Below are 11,772 nucleotides of genomic sequence, written 5' to 3'. Positions count from 1 at the left end.
AAATCAGAGAACATCATCCGACAAACCACTCACACAAAAGTAAAAGTGAAAGTAAGAGAGCTCTGGTGCTCAAAGATCGCATCATTTATAGGGAAAGTGTTAGATATACTTAGTGTATTATCCAGAAATTTCCAAACATTTATCACTGACCACTTACTTATCTACAATATGCGCTGTTATTTAAAGGTATTCTTATCTACCAGTAGATTTATTAATATTCATTGGTCATAATTACCAGAATGGATGGATACAAAAACAGACCATATAAGAATATAAATACCACATAAGATAAATTGTAAGTGTTTTATTTTATCTAGATAAAAACATTGAGTTCAAATCAAATGGGCAGCTTTAATTTGCAGGTAAGTCCTTTACGACAGATAAGAATGCTCGATGGTAACATTTCAACACTATGTCACACTTATGAGGGCCTAGATGTTTGGAAAGGCTGCTCCAACACAAATGTCACATGGTCATGGCTGATTGAGTTCTTGATGCATTTCTCTTCAGTTTTGACATGTGGTTTTCCTGCTGCATAAAGGTTGCACCAGTGTAAATGGGATTTTGAAGTAAAAAGAAATGCTATTTAATAGAGAGCACAGTAAGAAAAGAGTCAGAGTTGAGAATTTAAGAGATTTTTGTTTAGCTGATCCTGTCGCATATGCATTTCTGGGAGTTTCTTTCTCACACTGCTAAATATAGAGAGTGGAATATTTAAATCAAATGTGCAAACTGATTTACTAACGTTTCCAGCATGCAATTTACTGCTAATTGCACTGATGTTGACACACACACAAAAAAAGGCCTCATTTTTGTGCTTGATATTGTGGTCGTTATTGCGACATGGAGGAGACATCTCAGAGATTTAAGAGCACATGCAGAAGCGTGACAGATTTCTCCACCCATGTCAATTTTTTTGGAATACCTGTCACGGTGGGTGAGGCCAGAACACGGAGTGGACCCAGAAAGCAGATGCAACAAGGATGTACAATGACAGACACGAAATATATAGACAACGAGGTAAACTAGTGAAACGATATACATACTATATACAGGAATGTAGCAAAATACTAGTGCTGAGCTATACACAGATGTGTGGAAAAAATATTGAAATTATGTACACAGGCAAAGATATATACAAGGATGACAGGAAGGAAACCCTATGAAGTGGTTATGTACATGGGAAAATACTATGGCTATGAACATGAACTAGGCTGTCTACCAGGATGGAGGAGAAAACTCGATGAATGGCGAATAGCACAAGGACCAGGAAAACTGACAATACGGGTTTCCAGAGCTAGTGCATGAATGAACGGCGTCCGTGAGCCGGAGTCAGGGACACTGCAGTGAGAGGAGAGAAGGTTCAGTGGCAGGTAGCTGAGGTGATGAGTGGAGTTTGCCAAGAAGCTGTGAAAGAGTGAATGCAGGTAAGACCAGCGACCAGGTGCATGAGATAACTGCACAGATGTAGATTTGGTTTCCTTGGGTGAGCTGTACAGTAGACACAGGAGAACAACGTGAGTATTAAGCATAAGATTAGCAAGCAATGTGAGTGAGCAAAGAACTAACGCTGGTTAGCTGATGTTCTGGCGTCCATGACAATACCAGACAAAGATGTGATAAAAACCTATAAATTACAAAGTTACCTAATTATTAATATGCTCAATGACCTCAGAGATGATCTGGAATCTCCAACCAAAGGGAGACAAGCATTACCAATGGCAACAAAACTTCTTCCAAATCTTCCATTTTAAACATACTGTGGCTTCTCTGGCAGGAATTTCAGTCTTTCAGGATCTAATTTCAGGACCATGAACAGCGCACACAATTTTCAGAGTGATCTCATGAGCTGTGCTCTGATGCAACTGTTTTTAATAGCAGACCTACACAAATTCGGCATCATGTACTTTTATGTATGAGGTCTATTAGTTATATAGAAAGGATGAGCATCAAATATGTGTGAGAACGGGCTGTTGATACTTTATTCCACACACGTTTAGGTATTGTAAGTTAGATGTAGACTGGCACACCCAGGCACCATTAGACACTGGAGAAGAAGAGGCCCCACTCTGACCTTTGGGAGTGAGGGGGCCTCCGAGGGGAGGGTTTTGAAGGTATATCTTGTGGGCCTGATTCTGCTAAGAGAAAAACAGGGTTGAAAATCTGTGGGTTGGTTGGGGGTTTCAAGGATGAGCTGAAGGAGTAGTCACACACGTGATATGTGGCAATGTGTAAGTGCTGGGGAATGTCTTTGTCTGTTCTGTATATAAGAAGTGACTGACGCTCCTCAGAGACTGCAGCATGAAATTAAACTAATTTCAAAGACAATACTATTCTAAATGCAAACTGCACCTGCTCTGTTAGTAAATTACTTCGAAGGCTATGCTCTCAAAACTTCAGTTTGTACAGCAAAAAATGACATTTTTAGATTATGTAACCAGGGGGCAAATCCCTCCTGCCCAAACAAGTTGAAGCAATTTGTGAAGCTTATTCCTGAGAAACAACTCGTGTAATTTCTAGGTATGTCTTCCAGGCACTACTTTGGCACACGGACTGCAGGAGCTGGGATAAATCCACTGCCCTTTTAATTAGTAGACAAACCACACTACCACCTGACCTACAGCTGTCCAATGGGCTGTGGATGCAGAAAAGTCCTTTGTGGAACTAAAAATGACTCTGTAGATAACACCCCTGGGACAACCTTTTCCCCACACTATAGACGAGAAACCAGGCTGTGTGATATCAGTACTAATCCAAAAACATAGAGGCCACATGTAACTGGTAGCTTATTTATTTTTTAAAATTAGGCTGCGGTTAAATTGGTTAAATTAAAAGGTTAAATTGATTTTGCAACAGCAGAAAATGTCACATACATGTGCTGTATGTTGGTTAGGGTATAGTACAGTGTTGTTCAAAACATCAAAGGGTATCCATATTATACACTATACATATTATATATATTACCTCTTCCCTTCCCAAGGATTCTCGGGGTGGCCTCATCTTACCCTACATGGCTGAACTTGCCAGTAATGATAGCTACAAAATCACAATAGCCCTATTCTACATCTTTTTGGGGTCTGTGGCAGTGGAAAATTCAGACCTGCACTCCCATTTAATTGGACTGACCACTATGTGCATGTTATGCTTGTATCCGAGGTGACTGTTTTTCCTGTAACCACTCAGACACACCTACATCATAGAGCAAAAGCACTATGTACCATTGGGCTCATGTGATGACAGAGTTTATCTTGATGCAGTTTGGATCCCCTGAGGAAGATCTAATGGGATACTCTAATAAGAGATGTTAAGGTTCAGATATTGAGGGGAATCCAAAAATAACCACAGATCCAGCCGGGTGCAATTAGACGACATTTTAATGAACACATGTGTGAGTCCAACCGCCCAATCAGTGTTGAACTACCTTACAATAGTCAGACAAAGGTTTTATAGGGTTGGGGGTGATAGTGCTCCCGCCGCCCCCCCCCCCCTCTCAGACACAATACAGCATACGTCAATCCAAAACCACAAACGTTCTGTCAACACCTTTTAACATAGTTTTTAAAAAAGAACATTGTCTTCGGCTCAGTGCTTCCTCTCAGCTCGTCTTCGCTGTCGCTTATCTCTGGGACATCTGGTGTACTTCCTGGAACAGACTAACACGTACGCACCCCAACTTTGCAGTCGCAACCAAAACATAATTAAACTCTTACCTATATAAATGAGTCTATCTAATATGTGTGTATGTATATGTCAGCTTCTGCTGCCCTTTGTTTCACCTCTCAGCTCCCCAGCTAGACCTTGTAACCTTTCCACTAGACAGAAGGCCAGCACAACTGAAACTATGTGTGTGTATGTGTGCAATAATCTTGACTGATATATAAAATATATAAAACAAATGTTTCAATCTAATACAACTACTTAAAGCTTAATCAGAGATATTAATGCACAATAAAACACCCTGCTCTTGGCTTACACTCAGACTCTGCTTTCGGTTTCACTTCTGCAGAAGCATGCCTTGCAGAAGTGTTTCCTGTCTCATTTTGGCACAGAGTTACTCTACGTGGGGGCCTTTTCTTTCACAATGCAGTCTGCCCATAAACTTTTAAGATTATAGATTCAAAAGCATTTTGGGTTATAAATTCAACTCAACAGTTTAAAGTGGTTCTTCTTGGACCTGTAATAAAGACTAATATAATACCAATGTATTTGAACATCTGAATGCATCTGGATGCAACATCACTATTAATAATGAAATGGTAATGATGATTATACTAATAGCAGCAAATAATAGCAGTAAAATATTTCTCCTCTTGACAGAGACTAATTTTATCTCCACTAACACTGCTTCTGATTGACCTGCAGAGTCCTGAAAGGACATTTTCCTTTCATTTTCATTAGACCCTGAGAGATAAAACAATTTGTTTTTTATTCCTGCAGTTAGCCCACTTTTCCTAAGTAACCTTGTGCACTGTTAGCTCATTATTTAGATATTTTTCTTTCAACTGGCAACATACAGAAATACTGAGTGTTTTTATTCCTAAATCCAGGGGTGTCAAATTCATTTCATGTTGTGGGCCACATGTAGCCCACCTTGTTTTTAAATTGACAGAAATAGGCCGGACCAGTGAAATTCTCCTTTCTGTCATTGTAAAGATATTTCCTACTGTAAAGTTGCACTGACACCTCAGTCAGTATAAGACCATCTCCTATCTTCAGAGAGAATTCTGGTGGCTGTTCTTGGCTTGGGATGCTCAGGAATACATCACTGCCTGCCAGTCAGTACCCAGAACAAGACCTCAACCACTCCTCATGCCGGTCTCCTCCATCCTCTACCCATACCAGGGCAAGAATGGTCTTGCATTACTTTTTAATTTCATCACTGGTCTGCTGGCATCTGAACATAAGACACTATTCTTACCACTGTTGCTCAGTTTTCTAAAGCAGTCCACTTTATAGCTTTCTGCATTAGAGACTCTCCAACCAAGGACAGTAGTTCATCTCTCTCCACGGTTTACTGACTTAATATTATATGGTATTATAAAATACCATATAATTTGTGTTAATTACTTTTTAAACAGTAATTTAAATTGTGATGTTAAAGTCAGCATAGTTTGCTAACCCTTTAATCTCGATCTTCATAATACACCACTTTAAAGGTCAACACTAGATCAGGCAAATTATTAATAATACTTATTTTTTATTACACTGATATAACAACAAAAACTGTAACACTTTCACTTTGTCAAAAATAAAAAGGGAGTACAGTATGTCATCTTAGATAAATCTTTGACTGATCAATGTCTGTGTAAACCCATGTTTCTGCCTGTAGAACTGACCCTTGTATGTGAAATAGGTGGAATGAAGACACAGTTCCAAAAGCAAACACACTTACCGTAAATCCCGGACTACAGAGCGCACCTGATTAAAAGCCGCATGCTCTAATTGTAGAAAGAAAATCAATTTTGTACTTGTACAGATCAATTTTGTACTTGTACAGGCCGCACCGGATTTTAAGCCGTATGCGTTTCACTTGTAATATGAGATATTTACATAGAAATACTACACGTGAGGATTTTTTAACGGGGCAGCACGGTGGCACGGTGGTTAGCACTGTTGCCGCACAGCAAGAAGGTCCTGAGTTCAATTCCACCATCAGGCTGGGGTCTTTCTGTGTGGAGTTTGCATGTTCTCCCCGTGTTTGCGTGGGTTCTCTCCGGGTACTCCGGCTTCCTCCCACCGTCCAAAGACATGCAGTTTGAGGGGATAGGTTAATTGGATTATCCAAATTGTCACTAGGAGTGAATGTGAGCATGAATGGTTGTCTGTCCCTGTGTGTTGGCCCTGCGACAGACTGGCGACCTGTCCAGGGTGTACCCTGCCTCTCGCCCTATGACAGCTGGGATAGGCTCCAGCGCCCCCCGCAACCCTGGAAAGGATAAGCGGAAGCGGATGGATGGATTTTTAACGTTTAATTTAATCCGTAAGGTAACATAAACATGGTAACATAAACGTTATGGTAACATACAAAAATATATACTGCAAATGCTTTTTTTCCTCGAACAGCGCCTGTAACACGGCTACCTTTCAGTATACGTACGTATCGGTAACACACAAATTATGTTGCTTATGGTTTTTTTACGGAACAGTGCACAAACTACATTACACGTCTCTTAACAAGCGGTAAAAATATATACCGTATATATACTACTTATCAATTTTATTGGTCTACTGTTACCAGGCAAAATGTTTTTGGCCGCATGAAAAAAAATATACATTAGCCGCACGTCAGTATAAGCCGCAGTGTTCACAGTGTGGGAAAAAAGTAGCGGCTTATGACCTGAAAACTACGGTAGTCGATGCTGAGAGTGGTCCTGTTGCTGAGGTTGGGGTCATCCTGTAATCTCTTACAAACTATTCAATTTCAATTCAGTTCAATTCAATTTTATTTATATAGCGCCAAATCACAACAACAGTCGCCTCAAGGCGCTTTATATTGTACAGTATATCCTATAATAATAGATACAGAGAAAAACCCCACAATCACATGACCCCCTATGAGCAAGCACTTTGGCGACAGTGGGAAGGAAAAACTCCTTTTAACAGGAAGAAACCTCCAGCAGAACCAGGCTCAGGGAGGGGCGGCCATCTGCTGCGAGCGGTTGAGGTGAGAGAAGGAAAACAGGATAAAGACATGCTGTGGAAGAGAGACAGAGATTAATAGCAGGTACGATTTGATGCAGAGAGGTCTATTAACACATAGTGAGTGAGAAAGGTGACTGGAAAGGAAAAACTCAGTGCATCCAGGGAATCCCCCAGCAGCCTACGTCTATTGCAGCATAACTAGGGGGAGGATTCAGGGTCACCTGGTCCAGCCCTAACTATATGCTTTAGCAAAAAGGAAAGTTTTAAGCCTAATCTTAAAAGTAGAGATAGTGTCTGTCTGCAGAATCCAAACTGGAAGCTGGTTCCACAGAAGAGGGGACTGAAAACTGAAGGCTCTCCCTCCCATTCTACTTGTATGTGAGGAGCAAGATTTTGAATTCAATTAAAGGGAAGCCAATACAGGAGAAATATGCTCTCTCTTTCTAATCCCTGTCAGTACTCTTGCTGCGGCTTTTTGGATGAACTGAAGGCTTTTCAGGAAGTTTTTAGGACTTCCTGATAATAATGAATTACAGTAGTCCAGCCTGGAAGTAATAAATGCATGAACTAGTTTTTCTTTTCTTTTTTCATTGTTTTTTTCTTTCCGCCTGTCCCATTTGGATCTTTTGCCATCAGAATTATTGTCTAGAGGCCAAGAAAGATGCCCAACGGATTTACTTTACCAAATGGGCCATCCTGGCCTTGCCGTATTGGTCCATTTGATTGACCTTTGTTTTTATTGTTTATTTTATTTTATTTTCAGTTGTTACATACGGGACAGACATGACTGGGGGAAGGGAAAGGGAGAAAGAAAGAGAGGGAGGGAAAGAAAAACAACGGGGAAGAGGAACGGTGATAAAGGGCACAAAACAAAAAAGAGGTGGGTGGACAAAAAATACATACATATATATATATATATCACCTGGATCACCTGTTGAGAGAGAAAAAAAAAAGAGAAAACAAGCAAAAAAGAGAGCAATATAATAAACAACATCATCGCGATAATCTATGTGTATATAACAGTAAATACTAAATATTGAATATTATTGTGCCGCATGTAAGATCGACAGCGCACAGTGTGCTTTGAGGTTGCAGCCAAAAAGGGTGTAGTTTGTATCTGTGAGCACCCATGTGCACAACTGTGAGCATGAGCGCGCTTGTATTCAAAAGGTTCCTTCATGTAACGATCTGCTAGAGGGTGTGGGGAGCCATACCCCCGTCCTCCAGGGCATGAAGCAGGTTTGGAGGAGATCCAGGCTCCAGACATTCAGAGACCCTCAGAGCACAAGATACCAAGGATGACTAACGGAGGAGCAACCGTGCCACTCTCCCGGAAAGAGCTGAGGAGAGCCCCAGATGAGGGGTCATCCAGCAGCCGTGGAGCAGAAGCCAGAGGGGGTTGCAGTGACGTGCCCGTGAGCTCCGTCAGCAGCTAGCTGTGCCAGAGTGAACCGAGCCCGAGGCCCAGAGGTCAAGGGCACCCCACCCCCCGAAGGGGCCCGACTGAGCCACAGGCGCCTGGCCCGACAAGCAGCCACCGGGAGTGAGCCGGTGCATACCTGAGCGCGCAGCCGAGGACACCAAGAACCACCAATGCACCTATGTCTGAGGGTGTCTGCCACTGGCAGGGGAGTGGTGGCAGGGACATCTCAGGCCCTCCGTACCTTGGAGGGCCTGAGATGTCCCTAGAGAGGTGGCGTCTAATACCCGACCTGACATATAGACACAGACAAACGGGCACACACAGACAGCTGGGTCTAGAGATGGCTTTTTAAGTAAAGGTTTAACTACAGCCAGCTTGAAGGCCTGTGGTACATAGCCAATTATTAGAGATAGGTTGATCATATTTAAGACTGAAGCATTAATTAACAGTGTAGGAACTAACGCGTTATTAAGTAACGCGTTACAGTAACTACGTTATTATTGTGGTAACGAGCACGGTAACTAGTTTTTATGCCAAAATCAGGAACGCGTTAATCGTTACTGGGATTTAGATAGGGTCGTTATTCGTTACTTCTTGCGGTGGCTATCGCGGAGCTTCCACAGATTCAGTAACATTAGCAAGTGGTGGAGGGAAAGGGGATGCAAAAGGAGCAGAGACCCGAGGCAGCCGCCGGTCCGAGTGTCAGGTGAACTGAACTTCAGGTAAGAAGTTATGACCTGCAGTCTATCTGGCTCAGATATAAACCAAATTTAGGTGGAGTTTATTTTCGTTATGCTGACTTTTTCGTACTGGGTACTAGCTAGCATGACGAGTTTCTATACAGCTGGGTGGGTATGATGTTACTGATTGTCAGGAGATGTATTCTAAGACACTTCTTCAGCTTCGAATCAGAGAGGAGAAACACAGTTTTTTACTTGCAGCAAGGGGAGCTCTCAGAGCACTCGCGCGGAAGTGAGGGCTCCCAGAGTCCGCTCTCCCATTGCCCTGGTCTTTATTATATACATCGGTGGGCGTGTTTGTTCATTACATTGGAATGTGGATGCGTGCATGTGCGTGTGTGTGTGTGTGTGTGTGTGTGTGTGTGTGTGCGTGTGTGTGTGTGTGTGTGTGGGGTCAGAGTGTGACCCCATACAGACTTCCCTAAACCTGCTGGTCTGGCAGTCCAACAGTTCATCTAAACAAAAGGCACTTAGCTACAAACAGACATAGATACATTTATCCTATCATAAAACAATAAAAGAAGGTATGCCCTTTCCCATGCTCCCAGGATGTGGGTGTGAATGCCAGAACACTCTGGAATGCACACAAAACCTTTGCAGCCCACTAAAGATCACACATCCTATCACTACACAATCGATTATACACCTCTAAGCATATATGGAAACTTGTATCATTAAAAGATTATACTGACTACTAAGTACAATTTTCCATTGACACTGATGTTGAACTTTATTTTGTTCATAAGGTTAATTATTAGAGTTGACAACCGTCCTGTAAAAAACGGAATCGTCTCGTATTCAGAGAAAATATTACGGGTTTCGTATTGAGGTGAAAAGGAACACAGTTTGTCCCGGACTTCAGCTACAATGAAAAAAAGACACAAAGCTGGAGTTATTCTGCATCTTTGCTGCACAGCTGCCTCTTCTTCTCTCATTCTCTCCCCCTCCCTCTCCTGTTTCTACTTCAATCATGAAACTGATCAATGATCAGCTGATCGGCTTACCTGTCGCAAGTCCCGTCTATCTTGTTTGCTTATCGCCCACTTTGCGCCAGAAAGAGGAAACCAGCGGAGGTCGCGTTAAACAACAGCAGCACGTTTAATCTTGGTCAGCTGTTGTTAGAATTTATTTAATATTAATTTCTAGTATCAGCTGATGTTTGCTGGAGCCACAGCTGTAAAGCTGCTGGTCATGATATCGGTTTGGTTATCTGGTGAGAGGGAAACATGCAGATGAAACCAGGAGATGTCCTTACTGAATCATCAGAGCTGAACAGGTGATGTAGAAACAGGTTTACCTTTAGGTGACATGAATGAGTTGAAGGGAAGTTATGAGCTGTTTCTGAGAGACAAATAACACCAGCATCCTTTTCTACGTAGCTGACAGCTGGTAACTGTACAGGGGCGGGTCTAGCAAAGTGTTGCCAGGGGGGCCAGGTAGGGCATTAACAGGGAGAGGGGGGCACAAAGAAATACTTTTCTTTCTTATTCTCATTTAAAATATCTAGCTTTAAAAAAATAATTATCCGAATCTTACAACAAACAATTGATAGATTGATGCATATATACCATCAGAACAGTGTACATCACTGTCACAACAGCATTTCTTTTCATTCAAAGGCTTTATGATTTTTCCTATAATGGCGGGCCGGTCTCTAGTCAAAATGCCCGGGCCGATTTTTTTGTCCCAGTCCAGCCCTGTATGCAGCTCATCTGCAGTCTGGTGTTACCTACATCTTCCTATTCAGAAGGCAGAATTTCCGAGTTCTGAGTACAATTGAAAACACCACGACTGCAGTTTTCGTGTTGGATGTAAAAAGAGCACATGACGCTGTGACGTAGGCTAGAATCATGGCGGCGGTCAACGACGGTCCAGACGTGGGATTTCTCTCGTGGAAATATGCACATTACTTTTTCCTTTCGATTGGTAGGTGGCACAGTGCACTTGTGGCAAGTAAGCAAGCTAGAAGACTGGCAGTCTTGCTGGTTATCCAGTTACGGAAGAAACACATTAACAAGAGAATTCTGAGTAAAACCAAAGTTACTTTCCCTAGTAACTAGTTACTTTGAAAGTAACGAGTAACTTGAAGTAACTGAGTTACTTTTGATAGAAGTAACTAGTAATGTAACTAAGTTACTAATTTAAAGTAACTTACCCAACACTGTTAATTAATGGCAGGACTTCTTTGAGCAGTTTTGTAGGAATGGGGTCTAAAAGACACGTTGACGGTTTTGAGGAAGTAATTATTGAAGTTAACTCAGAAAGATCGATTGGAGCAAAAGAGTCTAAATGAATATCAATGGTACTAAAAGTAGCTGTAGATAATATTACATCTGTGGGATGATTATTGGTAATTTTTTCTCCAATGATTAAAATTTTATTTGTGAAGAAGTTCATGAAGTCATTACTAGTTAACATTAAAGGAATAGTTGGCTCAACAGTGCTCTGACTTTTTGTCAGCCTGGCTACAGTGCTGAAGAGAAACCTGGGGTTGTTCTTATTTTCTTCAATCAGTGATGAATAGTAAGATGTTCTGGCTTTGTGGAGGGCTTTCTTATAAAGCAACAAACTATTTCTCCAGGCTAAATGATGATCTTGTAAATTTGTGACGCACCATTTCCTCTCCAGCTTTCGAGTTATCTGCTTTAGGCTACGTGTTTGAGAATTATACCACGGAGTCAGGTACTTCTGATTTGAGGCCTTAGTTTTCACCGGAGCTACAGTATCCAGAGTCATACGTACTTGTTCACGTCACCCGCCTGCCCCCCTGTGGCAAGTTGATGACAAAAGCATTAAAAAAGAAATGCAAATATTTCCAGCAAAGTCTGCTGGTGTTATCTGTCCTCATTTGGCTGAAACTCCATTTATACTCCTTTATTTTTTACAATTATTATAGATGTTTTAAGACTGTAAAGCCCCTCACTACACACTTAATACACTTTTCTCAGACAGACATGAACATTTTGA

Source organism: Oreochromis niloticus, linkage group LG4 (genome assembly GCF_001858045.2).
Source record: "Oreochromis niloticus isolate F11D_XX linkage group LG4, O_niloticus_UMD_NMBU, whole genome shotgun sequence".
NCBI classification, from domain to species: Eukaryota; Metazoa; Chordata; class Actinopteri; order Cichliformes; family Cichlidae; genus Oreochromis; species Oreochromis niloticus.
Note: the sequence above shows the minus strand (reverse complement) of the source record.